Genomic DNA, 21698 nt, shown 5'->3' on the forward strand with positions numbered 1-21698 from the left:
GCCGTTTACCTTCCCGCTGTAGCGGTTCCTATTTATCTACTTGCATTTTGACGTGCTTTCGAACTGCTAAAGATACCTGGGGGTTTTTTTTAGTGCCAAACTGAAAGATTGTTGTGCTGTTCTATATTCCGTGTAATCACTTCAAAGACAGAAAAGACGTTCCATCGTCCAGGCTACATTTTCTCTCTTTGTAGTGATTATGCGCTTGAATAATGGAAGAGACACCTTAAATGATAATGTCTTCAAATATTATGTAAACCAATGGGATTTGCCATACCAGATTAGACTGCTAGTCCATCTAATCCCATGTTCTGCCTCCAGCAGTAGCCACTAACTGATACAACAGACTTTTCAACTACTTTTAGCACTGTAACACTGCTTTGTAAAGCAATATTTGAAGACAATTAATTACCTTGGCCTTGGATACATAACAGTATGTGAGAGAATGTATATTTGTATCTATATACACCTTTACAGAAGCATGTATGTATTAATATATATAACATGTGTATACGTATATTTATAGCATATGCGTATTTGTGTATGCATGTGTGTATTATATACACTTCGTAGGGACGTGGGTGGTGCTGTGGTCTAAATCACTGAGCCTCTTGGGCTTGCCAATCAGAAGGTCGGTGGTTCGAATCCCCGCAACGGGGTGAGCTCCCGTTGCTTGGTCCCAGCTCCTGCCAACCTAGCAGTTTGAAAGCACACCAGTGCAAGTAGATAAATAGGTACCACTGCGGCGGGAAGCTAAACGGCATTTCCATGTGCTGCTCTGGTTTACGTCACAGTGTTCTGTTGCGCCAGAAGCGGCTTAGTCATGCTGGCCACATGACCCGGAAAGCTGTCCGTGGGCCAACGCCAGCTTCCTCGGACTGAAGCAAGATGAGCACTGTACCCCATAGTCGCCTTTGACTGGAGTTAACTGTCCAGGGGTCCTTTAACTATATCACATATAGCATATTGCATAATATATCACATATACACAGTGAGTCTATATAAATACAAAGTGTGTGTGTACGTACATGCAATTGTGTGTGTGTGTAGATCTGTCTATAGTATTATGAGAAGCAGGGCTTTGTTGCAGCCGAAACTCACTGGAACTCAGTTCTAGCACCTCTCAGATGGGCACCATTGCCATTATAAGAGAACAAGGGATGTGTTCATGGTGAGTTCTGGCCCTTTTTTTTCTTGAAAAATAGCAATGATGAGAAACCATATGACACACATTTGCAAATATGTGAACACATCTCACAAAGTAGCATATACTCTTCCTGCTTCCCTTTTATTATTTATGTATTTAAATGATTTTTATCTCACTTTTTTGACCAAAAGGTTTTCCAGAGTGGCTTACGGATGTCACTGATGTGACAGTCCTTGCCCTCAGGCTTACAACCTAAAAACATGACACATAAGGAAGAGGGGCTGCGAGGGGGAAGGAAAAAAGAAAGCTTAGGCACAATTTTTTATTTCCCTTTTTACCCTGATATGATGATGAGCAACAGAGCCTGTGTTATCGAACCATTTTTCGGCTACCTATTAAATAAAGCTGAGTGAGGTAGTCAAAAGGTACCATGTTACTTATATTACACTGGGTTTCTTAAATTGCTTGGAACAGGAAAGAATACCTTCCCAATTTTCTAATTGATATAAAAGCTTGTATAAGTTTGTTTGTGTATGTTGTTTCCAGGCAAGAAGAAAATGTTTTCGGATCTCCCAGTATTAATTGATAAGTAGTGATGTGTTAATCTCAAAGTATTTGCAAGTTCAGCTCCATTCTACTTACATCAACTGTCTTACTCTAAACAACATGTCAACCCAAGCCCAGTTTGCAAACCAGAGGATCTCCAGCCATCCACAATAATTATCTGCTGAAATCAGAAAGTGCTGTCTTCAATGTGGAAAATTAGCAGCCAATATTTTACAGGATTATCTGCTTGTGCAGGCCTAAGAACTGCAAAGTGATTCGTCATTTATTATTTCTAGAGCACTTAACATGTACTTAACATGTACATGATGAAAGGCAATTATTCTTAGGGCTTTCTAATTCCAAAACATTTCTGTGCAAATAGATGGATAGTCTCTGGTTTTACAGGATGCAAAATTCTGGATGTTTTCTAGACATAAAACAGCTCCTAATCAGGGTGTTCAAAATTTGAGTGCCACTGGCAGCTAAGCGAGAAAACTACTATTCATACCAGTGGTATGCAGTGATTTTTTTCCTTAAGGGATGAATCACATGAGGTCTGAGAAGAGTGTGGGAATGGAAGACTGTCTTATCTCTTCCGTGTGCGAGTGTTATTGAACTGTACTTTGTTTTAGCTGTATGCTTTCTGTTTCTGCCAGAGTTTGGAGAACGTAGACGTGATTATGGATTCTCTGTATATAGTGTGAATAAAACGTAGTTTAGATCTATGGGTGTTTCTTTCTTCTTGCTGTGTGGCCAGAAGACTTGTGTGCACTTTTCATATGAGAAGTGTCACAGACAGGCACTCTGGAGTGAAGGGACATGCTATTCCAGAGACGTGCCTACTGGGATAATCTTGGAGGTACTGGGGATCTGCCGTCCCTCCCAGGAGCGTCTGCCTCGTCCCCCTAGTCCACTGGAGAAATTTCTTGTCCCCCTAGTCCCTTGGAAAAATTCCACCGCACACCACTGCCTTCTGCATTATCGGGTGTACATGTTGTGTGCTTTGTATCTGCGTTGTGTCTGGCTACATCAGGGATGGGAAACATGTGGCCCTCCAGTTGTTGTTCTACTACAACTCCCATCAGCCCCAGCCAGCATGGCCAATGGTCAGGGATGATGGGAATTGTGGTTCAAAAACATATGGAGGGACACAGGTTTCCCCTTCCTGAATCAGCAGGTGAAATCAGCAAGTGAACCACATCTATTGATTTCAGTGAGTCTACTCTGAAACTGCCAGAGTTGGACACACCCCTAGATGCTTAACAAAGTCCATCTAAGCATATCTTCTTTGTTCTGGGGATGCAAAACCAAAAGTAAATGCACAAAGGACTTTTAAAATCTTAAAAAAAAACTACATTACACTGCTAAAAAATAAATAAATTTCTCCCTCTGTCTGACTAATGTTGGTTTGATGATTATCTCGATATTAACTGCTTTACTTGAGTAAGCAAAGAAGAAGTAAAATACCAGTCAGACCAGCTGTTAATTCACTGAGTGTTGTACTATGGTTATTAAAAACACCCAAAAGATATACCTTTGTGGTTCAGTCTTTTGAATTGGAATCAGAATATTAATTTAGGCCCGAAGCATGATTAAACATTGAAAGGCCCCTTAAGAATTTTCACCAAATTTTCTTGGATTTCTCTTTATTGGAGTATTCCCGGACTCTGTTTAGCACTATAATTGCTTTGTTCCATTGTTGATAGGTTAAACCACAATGTGATTTTCTCCATGTCATAATATTAAGAGGACGGCTCAATGTTCCATTCATGATGTGCGGCTGAGATGTGGGGGAGCATAAAGGAAAAAATTCTTTTTCTATAGCTTGGAGGGAAAAAAAATAGGGATTTTTTAGTTCGATAGCATTAATCTGTATGTCTTCAACAGAATGATCTAGAAACAAAATTAGGTGATACCAATTAATGTAATTATAACATCTAGCATATCACGAGATGTTCACTATACACCAGAAATATGCACAAATCATGTTAAAAGCTTAGTAGCTGAATGGATGCTGTTTAGGAATCCTGCATAAGAAAGTTGTTTGTAGGTGTGAGGTCTGGGGAGCCAAATTTAGGTTGTTGGGTAAGATGCTGAAAGCCAGAACCTCCAAGGTAGCTTTCTTTGAGATGATACTGGTTCCACCCACAGGGCCATCTAGACAGGCACAGATTTCTAGTATCAATAAATGAGACAATGGTGTAATTAGGAAGGGTTATGAATTATTCACATGGGAACATTCTGGAGCAAACCGGGCCCGTATAAAAGGAAAGGGCTCCACTCGAACCACGATGGAACAAGACTGTTGGTGCTTAGAATAAAAAAAGATGGCAGAGCAGCTTTTAAATTGATTGACGGGGGAAGGCTGAGAGGAATTGAGGAGGCTCTGGTTCAGAGTGACTGTCCTCCTACCCAGGATGACAATGATAAAAATGATGAATGCCACGTGCCACAGTGGATGCCACACTGCGTTTATTGCTGTGCAAAACTGGAGTGGAGGTGGCATTGCCAAAGTAAAACTTAGCATTTCCGATTTCCTAGAGAGAGGCAAGGACCCACTAAACCAGGGATAGCCATGCTAATCTTCTCTGTATCGTTCCAATTTTAGTATATGTGCTGCCGAAGAGACAAAAGAAGTGATGATTAAATGGGCAAAAGATTTGGGGCATAATATTGAATATGATGCGTGGTTGAAATTATGGAATCAAACTTTAAGATTTACAGCATGTACTGCCTTGAAAGAAAATGTATATAAGATGATGTACAGATGGTATTTAACTCCAGTTAAATTAGCTAAAATGTATAGAATGAGTGACAAAAGTTGCTGGAAATGTAAAGAGAAAGATGGTGAATTTTATCATATGTGGTGGACATGCGAAAAAGTTAAAAGATTTTGGGAAAGTTTATATAACGAATTGAAAAAGATGTTTAGATATACTTTTCCAAAAAAACCAGAAGCATTTTTGTTAGGAATAATGGGAGGAGAGATTAGAAAAGAAGATCAAACACTGTTTATGTATGCAACAACCGCGGCTAGGACTTTGTTAGCCCAAAAATGGAAATTACAGGAATTACCTACAATTGTGGAGTGGCAGACAAAAATGATGGACTATGCTGAACTTGCTAGATTGACATGCAAGATTCGTGACCAGGGGGAGACAAGGTTTCAAAAGGACTGGAGTAAATATGTGGACTATATGGAGAAAAACTGTAGATCGTTAAAAACTCTCGCAGGATTAAAATAAACCTTACGAATTGACCAATATGTCAAAAAAGGAACTGCAAAAAAGGGAATTAACAAGAAACCCGCATGAAGGGAGGGGGGGAAGTCATAGCTCGGCGGAGCAAGGTAAAAGATGTGAATATAAGATTTTGTATAAAAGATTGGTTTTGTTAATTTGTTGAATTTGGAAAATTGGAATAAAATGTATTTTAAAAAAATAAATAAACCAGGGATAGCCAATGTCAGGCATAGGCAAACTCGGCCCTCTACAATTCCCATCATCCCTGACCACTGGTCCTGGTAGCTAGGGATGATGGGAGTTGTAGTCCCATGTGGAAGGCCGAGTTTGCCTATGTCTGGCCAATGTGGTGCCCTCCAAAAGTGACTGGACTACAGCTCCCAGCAGCTCCAGCTATTATGGTCAATGGTCTGGGATATTGTGAGCTGTAGTTAGCAATATCTAGAGGACCACAGGCTAGCCATTGATGGACAATGTATGTCACCCTCAGTTGCCTCCATTGTTTTTGCAGCAAGACTAAGACACTACTCCACTGGAACATAGTGGGTACGGTTTTAAGCTGTCTCTTTTATGGCTGTTATTTTAATGGTTTTTTGTGATGAGAGAATTGCGATTCTAGTTGTGCTATAGTTTATGAAGGTTATTAGCTATCCTGGCTGGGCTCCCTTGGAAGAAATGGTAGGGTGCAAGAAAAATGAATAAATATTTTTGATGGGAACATTAAAAAAAGAAAAGAAATCTAGATAACAGTGTAAGTCAGAATGATATTTATGTCCAACTGCTGTTACTTTCCAAAAATCTTGACAGTGCCACCATGCAACCCTAAATGCCAATTCTGCCTTTACTGTCAGCAGCTTTCAGACAATTATTATTATTATTATTATTATTATTATTATTATTATTATTATACTGCCATATACCCATGGATCTCAGGGTAGTTCACAATATAAAATTGCAATACTGTTGACAGAGTGAAAATCTTGTGGTGTGGTGTGTATCTGCATCTGCCAATGGCTATTGTGACCTTAGACTGTCAGAGGAATTTGCTGCTAATTTAACGGCATTCTTTAATTTTAATTTTAATTGGTATAGACTGTAATTCCATAATGATCACACAAGCTCACACTTCATACCTTCTGTTCTATTATCGCTCATTTCATTAAAGACCAAGAGAGTGACAGAGAAGATAGTAAAAGGCCCTGCATATATATAAAAAAATCTAAATGCAACAATATTGTTATACAGTATTTTAATGCATGGGTGCCATTATTTATTTAACTAGCCACATTAATTATCAAACACTTGATCCTGTGGAGTACTTGCAATTATGTGCCGAAGTGAAGATGGTCCTTGAAGATAAAGGAAACGGAGAGCGCCAAATCTTCTTGGAAACCAGCAACTTGAGGACTTTTGCCAACTGCAAAATTAACGTTGAGCGTTGTGAATATGTTATTAATACAAATGATTTGGGAGGCTCACCGTTTTCTCCTTCCTATGTTATCATTTCCCCATATGTGAACTGGAAAATTGTTGTGAATGTGTCGGAGCAGATAAATACTCCGAGCCCGGGTATCTTCTTGAGATTATTTGCAAAATGCGCAGATTTTCATCTCTAGGATCTAATTGACTCGCAACAGTGTGCGGCATCAGTATGATTATTTGGCGAGTTATCTGTATGAGGCTTCCTGCAAAGAAGACAGGAGGCTATAGATTGATGGTGATGTCCCTGCCACTTCAATTATGACCCAATGGCTTACTTAGTATGTATCTGCACTTTCATATTCTTATTTGAACGGGCGCCAGCACAGCATGGCAGTGGTCAAATAAGACAGAGAAACTCCGAGCAGGGCCTACTCAGCAGGGGAAAGTCCTACAAGCCCAGTGGCACAGGTCTCCTGCTGGTAAAGGTGTCAGGGTGAGGTTCACTCAGAGCACCTGAGCTGTCACTCAGAAACCTTTCCAAAGGTGGCAACACTTAGTTGTGGTGCAAACCGAAGCAGAGCCATTCCATTATCATCACCATTATTTTTAAAGATAAGAGTTTTAAATTAATTAAAAGAGAGAGAGAGAAATCTGGGCTACATGCTCTTTAAGTTGCTCTCATGTTGTGCTTCCGATCCAGAGACGCCACACTGAGATGGGCTTTTAAGCAGCAGCTCAATAGGGATGTGCTTAAAATGTGCCCAGAGTTAAGCAGAAGCCTAGGAGCTTTGCTGAAGACATTGATCCAATCAATATCTGTAAACCAAATGCCGTGTCTGCTGCGCTGACTGCCCATTTCTTGGTTCTCTGAGTTGCTGTGCTCTGTGTACTGCAAAACGTTTGATCACTTTAAAGGTACAACAATGCAATAGCGAACAAGATTATATTTAAATTTTTCTGTATCCAATGCACACATAAAATTTTATTGCTAAAATGGAGAGAAGGGGATGAAAAAGTCCTCTTAGTCAAGCGCCCTTCTGTCTGTGTTACTCGGTGTCCAAGCCTCTGGCCTACTTGTCTCATGACTCCAAACCATGGTTTATTAAACTATGGTTTATTAAATCATGGCTTAGCATTATATGTGAACCTTGTCCAGCAACTGAACTACGGTTAGTTTACTGCCAGCAAACCACAATCTAAAGTCATGGTTTGTTGCTGACTTGCAAACCTTGGTTTGCTTTAACTGTGGCTTGGTGTTATGTGCTAATGCAGTAAAGGTAAAGGTAAAGGGACCCCTGACCATTAGGTCCAGTCGTGACCGACGCTGGGGTTGCAGCGCTCATCTCGCATTACTGGCTTCCAGGTCATGTGGAACCAGAGCAGCACACGGAAACTAGAGCAGCACACGGAACCAGAGCAGCACATAGAAACACCGTTTGCATTCCCGCTGTACCTATTTATCTACTTGCACTTTGACGTGCTTTCGAACTGCTAGGTTGGCAGGAGCTGGGACCGAGCAACAGGAGCTCACCCCGTCGCGCGGATTCAAAACGCCAACCTTCTGATTGGCAAGCCCTAGGCCAGGCATCCCCAAACTTTGGCCCTCCAGATGTTTTGGACTACAATTCCAATCTTCCCCAACCACTGGTCCTGTTAGCTAGGGATCATGGGAGTTGTAGGCCAAAACATCTGGAGGGCCGCAGTTTGGGGATGCCTGCCCTAGGCTCTGTGGTTTAACAGCTAGCCCTCTGAAGACTCATTGATTGAGCCCTTGAATCGAGGGCCAGCTCTACCATTAGGCAGAGTGAGGTGTCTGCCTCAAGTGGCAGATGCTGCAGAGCAGAAAGCAATGGCTAAGTGCACAGAACAAGTCTGCCACTTGTCTTGCTCTTTGACTCTTTAAGTTACACTGCTGCCCTAGGGAAGATGGAGGTTGCTGTCCCATTGATAGTATTAAAGTAAGATTCAGCAGCCAGTCTAGTCAGCTCCTGAACATGAAACAGGATGGATACCATTTTGTATTTTACCTCAGGCAGAAAAATGTCTATGATCAGCCCTGCCTGAATCCCTGATCACACACTATTCTTTATCAACACGGCCACTGGAATCTCCCAAATAATTACACCACAGCAGACTCCCCTGTCCGGAAAGTTCCTTACATTGTGCCATAGTTCACTTTCTTAATCTGGCTTCCCAGGTTGAAGCCCAATAAATTTAAGAATTCAAATGCATAAATATTTACCCACTTGACATTAGTTATATAGGTAGGAGCACTAAATACAGATTCTTTTATGCCAAAGTGATAAGATTCTTGTAAGTGTTGAATAATGTACCTTATTACTATAGATATCTCCTTTTGGAGAAAACAAATTAAATCAGATTTTAGATATATATTTATTTAGACTAATTGCAGTCTGGGAAATAAAGTTTATCCTTCGCCTTCTTCACGTTGTTCAAATTGCTTTTTGTACCTCTGCTATAAACACAGATTTAAGAAAATCGTGAGTGGAATTTACTAGGTATGCTCTGAACTCAAGAGCAAAGCATAGTTGACACTTATTTCGTGCTACCCATGGGCTCCAGTTTTGATTGGAGACTTTGTAGATTTTATTGCTGTCAGCACTCATGTCACAGGTAAAGTTTACCCTTCTTTCTGCGTTCTTCATGTGCATTTGAAATACAAATGAATTCAGTTATTGGGGAGGAGGAGTCCTAGCAGGTGGGACTGGTCAAAGTTGTCTTCAGAAGTGTGAGGATGTTTAAATCAGTGCAAAGCACTGGCATGATTCTCCACTGGAAGAACACTTACTAGGTTGCGATGCTGTTCACTTAAGAGATTTCTTGGAAAAGAAAAATCTCCAATGGGCACTGGAAAGACAATGAAGGCAGTACCAGTTTTGTACACCTTTTTGCAAGAAACTTACCTTAATATAACACATTTTATATCAGGGGTCAGCAAACTTTTTCAGCAGGGGGCTGCTCCACAGTCCCTCAGACCTTGTGGGGGGGGCAGACTATATTTTTTTGGGGGTGGAATGAACAAATTCCTATGCCCCACAAATAACCCAGAGATGCATTTTAAATAAAAGCACACATTCTACTCATGTAAAAACACCAGACAGGCCCCACAAATAATCCAGAGATGCATTTTAAATAAAAGGACACCTTCTACTCATGTAAAAACACACTGATTCCGTGGGCCAGATTTAGAAGGCGATTGGGCCGGATCTGGCCCCCGGGCCTTAGTTTACCTACCCATGTTTGATATGCTATTTTCACTAATATGTGCACTTTAATGCTTTCTCCTAATACAGTATATGCGCTTTTGTACACATATTTTTTTGGGGAGGGGGAACCGTGTTGCATAATTCAGAGAAGTTTGAATTTCAAATGATAGCTGTGTTTCATTCACCTGCAAATTAGATGATTTCTTGTCAAAATGCAATCAGATTTATTCCCCATCTCTATGTGCCTTGCCAGCACCTAGCAGGAGCCCTCCTGCTCAGGGCTTCAACCTCACACCAACACGGAACACCTTGTAGTGGCTGCATATCCTAGGAGTTTTACTGAGCATGCAGAAACCATTGTAGTATTGTTTCATTTCCCTTCCAGACCGATAGGCACCGACTTCCAAAATTCAGTATTTAGGGACATGACAACAGGCTCGAGCCCTGAACCATAGCTCAGTCGATAGAGCACGAGACTCTTAACCTCAAGGTTGTGGGTTCGAGCCCTGTTTTGGACAAAAGATTCCTGCATAGCAGGAGATAGGACTAGATGAGGTCCCTCCCAGCTCTATAATTCTCTGAGAATGAATTGGGCATGTTATGCAAAACATTGCTTACTGTGCTCTTAGCCTGTTCAGAGCACACTCCTGTACTGTTCCATTCTTGGGAACAACGACCTTATCACAAAGTTTGATTCCGCAGTGCCAGCAATGTGGGGGGAGGCTCGTGGCAGAAGGTGTTGGGGAGCCCTCATCCATGCTGATAGGCAGCCACGAAGGATAAGGCTAACCAGGGTTCTGCCCGAAATCTGGAGCCAGGCTTGTCCTGCAGGTAGCCTGACAAGGTAACATCCAGGAAGAAAAGTAGCGGGGGGGGGGGGGGCTGATCTTGAACAACTGAATGGTGGGAGCTGAAATAGTTAAGCAGCCCCTCTCCGTTGCTGCTCTGCAATTTCAAAGCACAGCATCCCAAGGCTGCTTTTCATTTAAAGCAAAAAACCCTTAGGGAGGAAGAGAATTTTGGCATCTCGTTTGGCCCCAGCTGATCAACCCGGGCTTGCTGTTGACTTGCGCCATCTCTCAATGGTCCTTAGTGTTGATGACCTGATCCAGTTCTTTTGCCGTTAGCATGTGCCGAAAGAACATCCCATAGCCTCTTTCATGTTTAAAAGACTTTTGAAACTCCCAGAGCTCTTTGGGTGCCAGTTGTCCTGGCTTTGAATTTTACAGTAAAAGTGTATTCTGATCGTAAATTCTCAAGAAGGTTAAACATAAATTAGTCATAAAGCTGGCGAAACTGGAAGGTTGTGAGATGATCTCAAATTTTCCAGCGTTTTTTTTATTTAAAAAAACCCTTACCGTGTTTGTTTAATTAAAGAAGGTAGAGGGTGGGGGGGGGCAGGGGAAAGGAAAAGAGCTAATTTCTTTTAGAAAAATGTCCCTCTTACTTATAACCTCAAACTTTCATGTGCAGAGCACTATGGAACGCTGCAGATCTGAGCTCCATTTAAGACAACAAAGTGGTATTTGATAGTCTGGCTCTTCTGTAGAACAGCTCTCCTTCCTGCCTTTGATGTGAGGATGGTTTATTTAATCAATTATTAATCAAAGTTATGGCATTCTTCTTATATATTTAGGTAAAACTAAAAGATGCTAGCTTCTCCTTGCTTTCTTGTTTAAATAAATGTTTAATCAGATTTTAGAAATACTGGTTTTTTATTATATATATATAGAGAGAGAGGGGGGGGTATAAGAATTTCATAACTCCCCCCTCCTTCATTTTTCTTCTTCTAAAGTTTGGAGTGTGTATGCTTTAGAATAAAAATTTTCCATTAATTGTACGATGACGTGCAGAAGTGAGCCGAGCGTTTTCTTTTCTTTTTAAAGTTTAACTTTTATCGAAAACTGTAATGAAAATAGAAGACAGGTCGTTTTATTATTAGTAACTCCTTTGCAGGTGTTTTGGTTTGGAGGCAGCCACTTGAATGGCAACACCGCAGAAGGACAGCTTGATATTTCGTGCAGGGAGAATTTTGATCAGTTGGCAACATTTGCCAGTTTAATCCTGGGTGGTTGGGGTGGGGGATGGACTGCAAGAAAAAAACCTCAATTGCAGCTAATTAGTGGCAATGAACTGTGGGTAAGGACAGTCCATTTTAACGTGAGAAGAAATTTTACAGTAACCACCGTTTGAGAGGAGGGGGGAGTGTATAGAAGGAAACGCTCCCTAGCTGACCCTTGTGGCAATCTCTGTTTCGTGTTGCAATAATCCTGTAAATTACTATGCTTTCTTATACAGTAACTTGGAGTTAATTAGTAATTTAACATGCCTCTACACTACTAAATGTCTTCCTTGCATTATATTATGTTGTTTCATGGTCCTACCTTAACACTAATGGGGTTTTGTTATATTTCCTCAAAACACTAACAGTAAAACAAAAGTGAGCGGGAAAATTAATTAGTTTCCCTTTTACCTTTGATTTACCTGTTATTAACAATTAAAGTGGTGGCGCGCTTCTCCCCACCCCCCACCCCACTTGCCCCGAGTGCTGTATGAGGCTACGGAGGAGATTTCAAAGCTATCAATGTGGGTGGGTGCAGCTGTGATTCAGAGACAGGGGCAGAAAGACGACTTGAGAGGCAGCCTCTGGAATTGATGCTGATGCTGCAACCTGGAGATTGGAGACACGAATACCATACCAAGCTGAATTGCTGGGGGACAGCCAAGCCTGCTTTCACAATGCTGCAGTTTTGTTTACTTTCAAAAGTTTGTCAGTGCCTTCTCATCTATGCCCAGTTTCCTAAACAAGGAATGGAAGGTGCTATGAGCGTTGTGATATTGCATTATACCCAGTCGGACTGGTAGTGCAATTGATTCCGTTCTGCCTACCTGGACAGGAAACACCTGCACGAGCTTCTTCAGCAGGAGAGGTCTGGGAATAGACTGGGGGGACTTTCTGCATATGTATTGAAGCTGGACTATTTTTCAAGTGGACTCTGATCTTTTGCAGCTAGAATAAACATTAAGAATAATAATAAATATAGATATATGGGAGAGGGATCAATTGGAAGACAGGTTCTAGGCTAATCCAACATAAATAAAGCATTGGCAATTCCTTCACCAATAATCTTCTCCTTGCCAGTGATAGATTTTATTTTTGCAATGTCAAAGTTAAGGTTGACTCAAATGGTTCTATCATACAATAGGCTTTTTGCCATTGTAAGAATCTTTCTTTCTTTCTTTCTTTCTTTCTTTCTTTCTTTCTTTCTTTCTTTCTTTCTTTCTTTCTCTCTCTCTCTCTCTCTCTCCTTATTTCTTCTTCTTTTATATAAAAGAAATGTAGCACTTTAATTTTCTCCCCTAAAAGATCAGTGGTATACAATGGAGCAGGCTTCATAAAAATAAACAAACGCGGAGCCTTTCCCAGGAAAGGAAGTATTCGAAGCGGCCCTGTGAATCCAACACAAAACATTTCCCGAAGATTTTGTCTCTGGGGGCTTCGGCTAAAAGAAGTGTTGCTACCATTTAAAACCCCTATTCTTTGCAGCGGGATTTGAACATTCCATAAAAAATTCATCCTTGCTTTAAGAGATTTCTGCTGCTCTGTCCTCTCTATTGTTAGACAAATTGAAGTGTGCACTCTGAAGGAGTGTGGCAGTGAACTGAGAATTTATTTACTCATTCGATTCTAATATTGAGAGAATCTACTCTCTCCGCTCAAAGGGTAGAGCAACAATACAAGTGACACCGGGTCATCCGGCACTTCATAGCTACCTGTGAGATAGAATTGTTCTCGTGGCAGATAGGAAGTGACTGAAACCTCTTTTTCTCATCAATGTCTATTATGATTGATGGCTCTATGGTCACATTGAATATGCCCTTTTTAAATAATTCACAATGTCATCATCATAGTACTAGTTTATAACTAGCCTGTTATTTTTACCTTTGTTCATTCACTATCAGAAGGTTTGATAAATTAAATACTGTAGGTTTTTAGTGGTATTATAACACAGTGAAGCGTAGGCTTTTTTTTAAAAAAAGGAGATCCCCCCCTTCCTTTTAAACAAAATTCTAACTGTATGCAGCAGTCCCCTCTCAAGAACTTGAAAGCAACAACACACCGGTAGTTTGCAATAAAATAATTTGCTGAAGAAGCATTTCTCAAATGGAAGGTATGATAAATAAAAAAAAAGATATGCAATATGCAGGATTTTTCTAGATTATGAAGCATTTAGCCGTCACGTGTTGTAAATGTAACAAGTGTCTGCTGCTGGTGGGAAGTAATAGTTTCCTTCCTAATGCCAACTGCATGTTTTAATTATTCACATCTGTGGAATCTTTAAATTCCCTGTGGAGCAGGAGGACAGTTATTTAGATCTAAGCCATTTTTAACAATGAGCTATGCCAAAATATTTAACCGAGAGAAATGGATAACTATTTATTTTAATTAATTGCATAAGAAGCATATGAGGTGACATCTTAGCTCTTTAATTTCGTTTGATTGCAAAAATGATGCCAATTACTTGACGGGGGGAGGGAATCCTGCTAAACTGTTGCCTTGTGTCACCCACACATGTAGCTGCAGTATCGATGGAATGCATTGCACTGCTAGCACCTCTTTTTTAAAAAAGGCCCCAACCAGATCTGCACTGCATTTTATTATCTTCTGAACCAGCTCCCCTAGACTCTTGACTCTTAGTTTTTACTTTTGTTTTGTAAACTGCTCAATTTTATTTGCGATATATAGCTGACTCGTTCCCTTTCATTTAGTTTTTAGGACATTTTATGGATGTTGTTTGCATTGTAAACTGCTTAGAGGGGTTTTTCTGTAAACTGCTTAGAGGGGTTTGCTACATTAAGTGGTATTAAAGATTTTTAAATAAATGAATGAAAAATTATTATTCTCCATTTTATTATAATTTTATGTATTGATTGATTTATTGCATTTCATACACACACACACACACACACACACACAAAAAAAATTTGCATAACATATTTCAGTTTCACCTTCACAAATTCACCCGGATTTACTGCATTTCTATCCCACCTTTTACTCTTAAGAAGCTCAAGCTTGAGTACGTGGTTCTCCCCTTCTCCTCAATTCATGAGTTTCATAGCCAATTGGGGGTTTGAACCCTGGTTTCCCAGGTCCTAGTCTGACACTCTAACCACTATACCATGCTGGCTCTCAGTTTTCTATGCGATCGTACAATTTGGCACACAAGCATATATCATGGAGGTAACTTAAGCCATGGGAAACAGTGGCAGCTGAGGCGCTGAGTTTAGAGCACTAGACTGGAGACCAGCGTAACCCATTTTTTGGGGGGTACAAGTGTCACTGTCCCCATTTGTTGGTTAACCTGTTGTGAAAATAACAATTAAGCGGATGTTACAGCTCCCCCAAACAGGCAGGTGACTGGCTTCCTCACAGTGCTGCATCTTGGGTTTCTTACAATAAGAGTGTATTAGCTGCTTTTTATCACATGGTTGTTTTGGTTTTTCCCTACAGCTTTACACATGTCTTACCTACAGCCAGGTATGGAAGGGCTATCTGCTACTTCTGAGATACTCTACCAAAAATGAAAAATAAGGGTGCTTCTACCCTGGGCATTTACTGATCTGTATGATGTCATCACCCAAACACCCTTCTGCGTTTCCCCATTTTTCTTTCAGAATCCCCTCTTCCCCTCTTTTCTCCTTTAAGTAATGGAACAGTTGTGCCATCTCCTGAGTGTCAATCAACCATAGCACATTAGCCACTCTGTTCACTTTGTATCTCTTTGGTTTGTCCCTCCTCTCTAGGAATGGACGTTCTCCTCTCTAGGAATGGACGTTCTCGTTTTACCCTCCACTCCACTCATTTTACCCTCTAAATGGCATTCATTGCCTGTGAGGCATTCTCCCTCCTGCTCAAAATGGGTGCCATGGGGGCCCTTGATCAAAACTGAGACCAATGACAAAGGGGCTGTTAACTCTCCTCTTCCAATCTATCCTGGTCCCATGCACACTTCCCAACTTCAGATGTGCATACATTTTGCTTCTTTTGTAATAGGAAGGCTCTGGATAAAAATGGGTCAGCTCACTTTGAAGAAGTGTCACCAGTTGTGAATATTTTTGGAGGTTTCTTAGAAAAAAATCCAAACATGTGCGGGAACTCCTTTCTATTCCAACCTAAAAGAAAGAACAACTCTTGGGACCATACTGCTTAGCTTGCATTTGAAGTTAGCATTGCAAGCTGCAGATGTTTGTATTTCTGAGCCAAGAAATGTGGGGTGTTGTGGCACATTGAAACATGCCCACTAGGCCCAGGCAGACCTAGGCCCTGCCTGCTTGGGACAGCATTTGTAGAGGGCCAGGGTTTTCCTGCTACAAATATTTCCACTTAGGAATGAGCTGGGGAAATGAAGGACCCTGCAACATGCCAGTGTTGTAAGCCTGGTGCCAGGCAAAACTGACTGGTGGGTGACTGGCAACAAACACTCTATTAGGCCAAGATTCATTGAGAACTATGTTGTAAAGGTAATTCACTTCCCATATTAGCATTAGGAACGGATGACTATGTCAGTTTGGGTTTCTCATTTTTTCCATCTTAAATTCAGTCCTCCACATTTCCACATCGATTTCTCTCTGTGTGTGAAAAAATATCCTCACAAAAATTCGCCAGCATTTTAGTGCAAATTTCTCCCAATAAAGCTGTGCATCTAAATGTGAATGGATGAAACATATTGCTTTTCCTTAGTAAAACTATTCAGTCTTTATGAAAAGAAAAATCCCATTATGTAATGAACTGTAAGCACTGTGAGACCATTTGAATGCTAATTACCTGTGAGTGTTTATGTTCAGCCGTTCTGCACCATATGTAGACTGCAGCAAGCAAGGTTCAGTTCTATATTCCATAGGATAGGATGTGTGGCATGGAGAGTATTTAAAGGGTGTGGCTGCTCCCCATATACTTCCTTGCAGCCCAATGTACCTGCATGTACATGCTATGTGCATGCTATGTAGGTGCTATGTGAAGAATTCTTACATGCAAGTTGTGATTTAGCTAGTAACCTGGGCCACTTCCTAACATTCGTTCACCTGTACCAGCATATACTAGAAATACTTAAGGCAGCTCATATGTTCTGCTCATGCCCATTGCAGACATCTCTTTAAAATGTCTTTATAATGCTCATCACTGTTTTGGAACCATTCCCTATTCAAGAGCATAGTGGGGCATTATTTGGCTCTAGCTGCTGTAGGCTACTGGGGATGGAATTACATTACTGATGAGTGATCTCTTCTCAATTCAGAACTGGGCTTAGTTAATAGGAGCTGTTTTCCAAAACAATTTGAAATAGATCTGTTTCCTAGGCTAAATTCAGAAACTTCATTCTGCTTGTTAGAACACCAGTGTGTGTGTGTGTGTGCGCGCACGCACACACACACACACAAAATCTCTCCCATGACCACTTCTCTCCCATGACCACTCATGAACCCTTAGCTCCGTTCTGCTGTTTCCTTCTTCTGTATGTGTGGAAGCAGCTGCGATGATCAAGGTCTCTGCTTCTCCCTGGTTCCGAGAATGCTGAAACAGCAGTGTGCCAGGTGAAAGGGACTCTGGGAAATACGTTACCTGTACATCAAGAGCTCAGGAAACTGCATGCCCCAGGGTTCCCTGTGTTTGGAACACTGCTGAGCATGCTCACAATAATATCCCAGGTGGCAAGAGCAAATACTGACAATCCTTCTGACTGTAGTCAGCTGCCCTGAATGCAGTCTACTCCCAGCGCTCCTTGTTAATCTGTACATGCCTAGAAGATGGGTTTACATTCTGAACCAGTGACTGATTGGGCAGTGGAGTATGAGTAGAGAGAAATTACATATCCCAAATGAAGTAACTACAAGCCCACTGATGAAGCAGAGTGAGGTGCCCGCCTTGCCTCTGCCACTGCCCCGCCATCTCTGCTGGAAGTGGAGAAGCAGGGCTGGCAGCAGTTTCTGGTTAGATATCTCACAGAACACACGAGATTTTGTGAGACTTCACTGAAATCTTGGCGGCAACAGCTGCTGGTGCTTTGTGGGTGCCACTGCCGCACAGTGGGAGTGGGGTGGCAGAGGCGCAGTGCCAAATTGACTCTGAGGGGTTGCAAAAAAAAACCCAGAGAAGTGTGCAAGGGGCAGAAGGGGAGATTGTTTCATCCAGCAAGCAGAAATGTTTGCACTTACAGAGCAAATCGTCTTAGCGCTACTTTGAATCCCACCCTTTATTTACAGGCAACAACCATTCGGGGAATGTCCAATTGACATGTGGGCATGCACGCATGCATCATGCCAAAAAATGGGGCATAAAGTGGCATAACGGGCTTACACATGCTCCACTGATGCGCCGATGGGTTGTATTCCTGGATTTATTATTACATTTATATCCTTTTTCTCCAAGGAGCCCAATGTTGTGTACATGGTTCTTTCCCTCTCCATTTATCGTCACAAAAACCTTGTGTGGTAGGTTAGGTTGAGAGGCTGTGATGGGCCCAAGGTCACCCAGTGGTTTCCATGGCAGAATGAGGATTTGAGCCTGGGTTTCCCAGGTTGTGTTCCAGCACCCTGACCACTATGCCACACGCTGTAGTCCGGAGGTCTCCAAGAACACGCCTGTGTGCTCAGCAGGTGTGTTTCAGCTACTCATTTGCCTTCAGTCATCTGTTCACTTGGCGCTCCAGAAAGTCACTTGTGTGATAGCACCCTGCATGGCATGACTGGCTGAAGAGGTGGTGGTTGACTGCGTGTTATTTCACATCACAACACACCACGTTTTCTAGGCGCAAAGTATTTTGAGTCTTTCCTGTTCATTTGTTTGTTTTTGCTGTGCCATGTTGCTGATCTCTGTTAGAGCAAAAGCGTCAGGTACATTGTGTCTCTAAGAAGCACAGACATTCCCCATCCAGACATTTTAAATATATATATGAATCAAATGCATCGGGCCAGTTTGTGGTGTCTGAATGGAAGTCTTTAGTTTATGAAAATTATAATTATTTAGATTTTATTTATTTTTGTCCGCAGTCAGCTTGAAACGTTGCAAAAACTCTGCAGGTGCACATTGGTATAACAAAACTATTGAACAGATGGTGGAAGGTACCAGGCCAACTCAAGGGATTAAATGCAAGGCTTTTGAAATTTAAAATTAAAGCTGGGTGATCTTGGGGAAGAAAACGTGCTTGCCAAACGTGCCCTGCTCAAAGGAGGGGGGGGGGAGTTCTTCAAGTTCTCAAGACAAGCTGACTTTGATTCAAGTAAGGCCCCAAAGCCTATGCATTTAAGGTACTTGGCAGAACTGGAAACAAATGGGATCAAGCAAAAATAAGATGCTTCAAATGATTTGGTTTGTCCCTCTTACCTTCAGTGACATTTAATGCTTTATTCCTTGCATGGCTTGGACAGTCATAGTGCCTTAAGTATCTATACAATGGTTCCTTGGTTCTCGAACTTGATCCGTTCCAGGAGTCTGTTCGACTCCTGAAACAGCTCGAAAACCAATTGGCTGCAGGAGCTTCCCGCACTCAACCGGAAGCCGCAGAAGCCGTGTTGGACATTCGGCTTCTGAAAAACATTCGCAAACTGGAACACACACTCCCGGCTTTGCGGCGTTTGGGAGTTGATTTGTTCAGGAGCCAAGCCGTTCGAGTACCAAGGTACCACTGTACTAGTGGAATAATTCAAGGATTTGCTACTCATAACTCAATAGCATTCCTGACAAGCTATCTCAGGGATAGCCAATGTGGCACTCTCCAGATGTTGTGGTGTTGAACTCTCATCAGGCCCAGCCGGTATTGCCAATGGTCTGAGAGATGTTGAACTGAGTTAGTAGTCCACAATGAGTGGGGTGGGACATACGTTGGCTACTGCTGTGTAGTTGTTCACAGGTCCTTTCATGGATCCAGATTCCAGATGCTAAAAACTCAGGTGCTAAAAACTTAGTTTAGCCCAGGCGTTGGCAACGTTTTCTGCCCGTGGGCCGGAGGATTCCCAGGGACTATCGTCTGTGGGCCAGACATGGGCCGCACTGCCCATGTGCCATGCTGCCCATGTCTGCGCATGTCTGCGGCTGCGCAGAAATGATTTCTGGCGCTGCGGACATTTTGGAAATGGGCAGCGCAGCACCAGAAATCGTTTCTGCGCATGTCCGCAGCGTGTGGGGGACTTGCCGAGCAGGCGGCTTGGTTCACAGTCGGCCCGTGGGCCAGATAAACAGCCTCCATGGGCTGTATCCGGCCCATGGGCCAGAGGTTGCCGATGCCTGGTTTAGCCTTAGTCATTTGTATCAGTGATCTGTAAGTGACCCAGAGTGAGAAAACTCACCTAGGGAAGTTTGGTTATCTATATGGTACAACATACGTGTGATATGAAACTGCTAGTTAACTCCTTCTAGATAAATTTGCAGCCAGATACTTACCTGTGTATATATATTCATTCCAGCTTACTCCCAGTACCTGTTCCTCATAGCTAATCCATGAGTTAAGCAGGCTCTCCTGGCACCTTCATTGTAGCTGCAGATGCCAGGTGAAAACATTCCCCTCAACCAGACCTTTGGCTAATTAACACCCTATATTGTTTTAAATGTGTTTGTGGGAAGGGGAGGGGGTTATTGGTTTGGTTTGTTCTTGCCAGCGTGGTGTAGTTGTTAAGAGCGGTGGACTCGTAATCTGGTGTACTGCGTTCGCTTTCCCGCTCCTCCACAGCTGCTGGGTGACCTTGGGCTAGTCACACTTCTCTGAAGTCTCTCAGCCTCACTCACCTCACAGAGTGTTTGTTGTGGGGGAGGAAGGGAAAAGGAGATTGCTACCCGCTTTGAGACTCCTTAAGGGGAGTGAAAGGCGGGATATCAATTCCAAACTCCTCCTCCTTCTCCTTCTCCTCCTCTTCTTCATTTTGTGTTTTTATCTTGTATTTTTATGCTGTGAAGCACCCTGAGATCTTCTGATGCACAGTATACAAATTTAATAAATAACAACAACAACCCAATGCATACATACTTTCTTGGAAGCAAGTCCCACTGAACTTAATAGGGCTTACTTTTGGGTAGGCATGAGGTGGTGCTGCACTTCCTTTGTCAATAAATATTCACATTTTTCCAGAAGTCTAATTATCTGAATCTTTTGGACATCCAGTCCATTTAAGTAAATGGCACTGAGTTGCAGGATCCCCACCTCCCTTCAAAAAAGTGTGATTTATTGGTACTTCTCTTCCTGCATTAAATGAATATTCAGTTTCTGATTTAATTCTTGATTTCTCAATTGGAGCTGCTGCTCAAATCTCCGCTCTTTGAGATTCATCCATTCACTCATTCAGAAACAGAATGGTTTTCTCTCTAGGTCTTTCTTTCCAAACAGTAAAGGAAATTAGTTTTGGAATAACCATCATAACCCAGGGACTTTCTGTTCTAAATGTCACCTTTATGTCAGGGGCATTGTGGCCTGCTCATAGAGCTATTTCAATTTCTCTCCGAAGCTGGGCATTGTTTTCTGCAGTTCCCCCCCCCTCTATATTATTTTTATGGTCATTCTTAATTGGGAGCCTGATGGGAGCATTTAAGCTTACAATGAAGAAAAAAAAAGCCTACTGGGTAGAAAGCAGCAATCTCAGAAGCTTTGATGGCCTTGTTGGCCAGAATTTGTAACTCCGGTGACCTGTTTGCTTACAGCTCTATTTGAAATAGAAATGGCTGGTAATATTGTGCTGTGTTTGCTAGAGCCCTTGTTAATACATTAGATAACCTATTAATCAGAACTTTATAGTCCTATGCAAAATGTGCCTGGAGGACAATTTAATCACTTATTACAGCTGGTTTATATATTTACTTTCCCTTCCCCCCACCCCCTTCCCATCATAAGCAGCATGTTCTTTAACAAATAAATAAATAAAATGAAGTTGTAGGGAGAAATGTAGGTTGAGCATGGCAAATTCATTGTTCCACTGAAGGCTGAGACCTTCAGCTAGTTCAGAATGCAGGTGTTGCCCAGGAAAAAATACAACCTCGGCTATTGTTAATAGGTTTGGAAATAAATGAGTGAAGCTGCCATCCACAGAAACCTTTAGTAAAAGAAAACATAATTTGATTATTGCTTGAGGGTG

At 41.8% G+C, this 21698-nt stretch overlaps 1 pseudogene; it reads right to left on the reverse strand.

The window, feature by feature from the left end:
- Nucleotides 1-4265: 4265 nt before the first annotated feature.
- On the reverse strand, nucleotides 4266-4322 carry LOC118075654 (U6 spliceosomal RNA; annotated as a pseudogene).
- Nucleotides 4323-21698: the final 17376 nt, after the last annotated feature.

This window comes from Zootoca vivipara, chromosome 1 (genome assembly GCF_965207765.1).
Source record: "Zootoca vivipara chromosome 1, rZooViv2.hap1.1, whole genome shotgun sequence".
Lineage (NCBI taxonomy): Eukaryota > Metazoa > Chordata > Lepidosauria > Squamata > Lacertidae > Zootoca > Zootoca vivipara.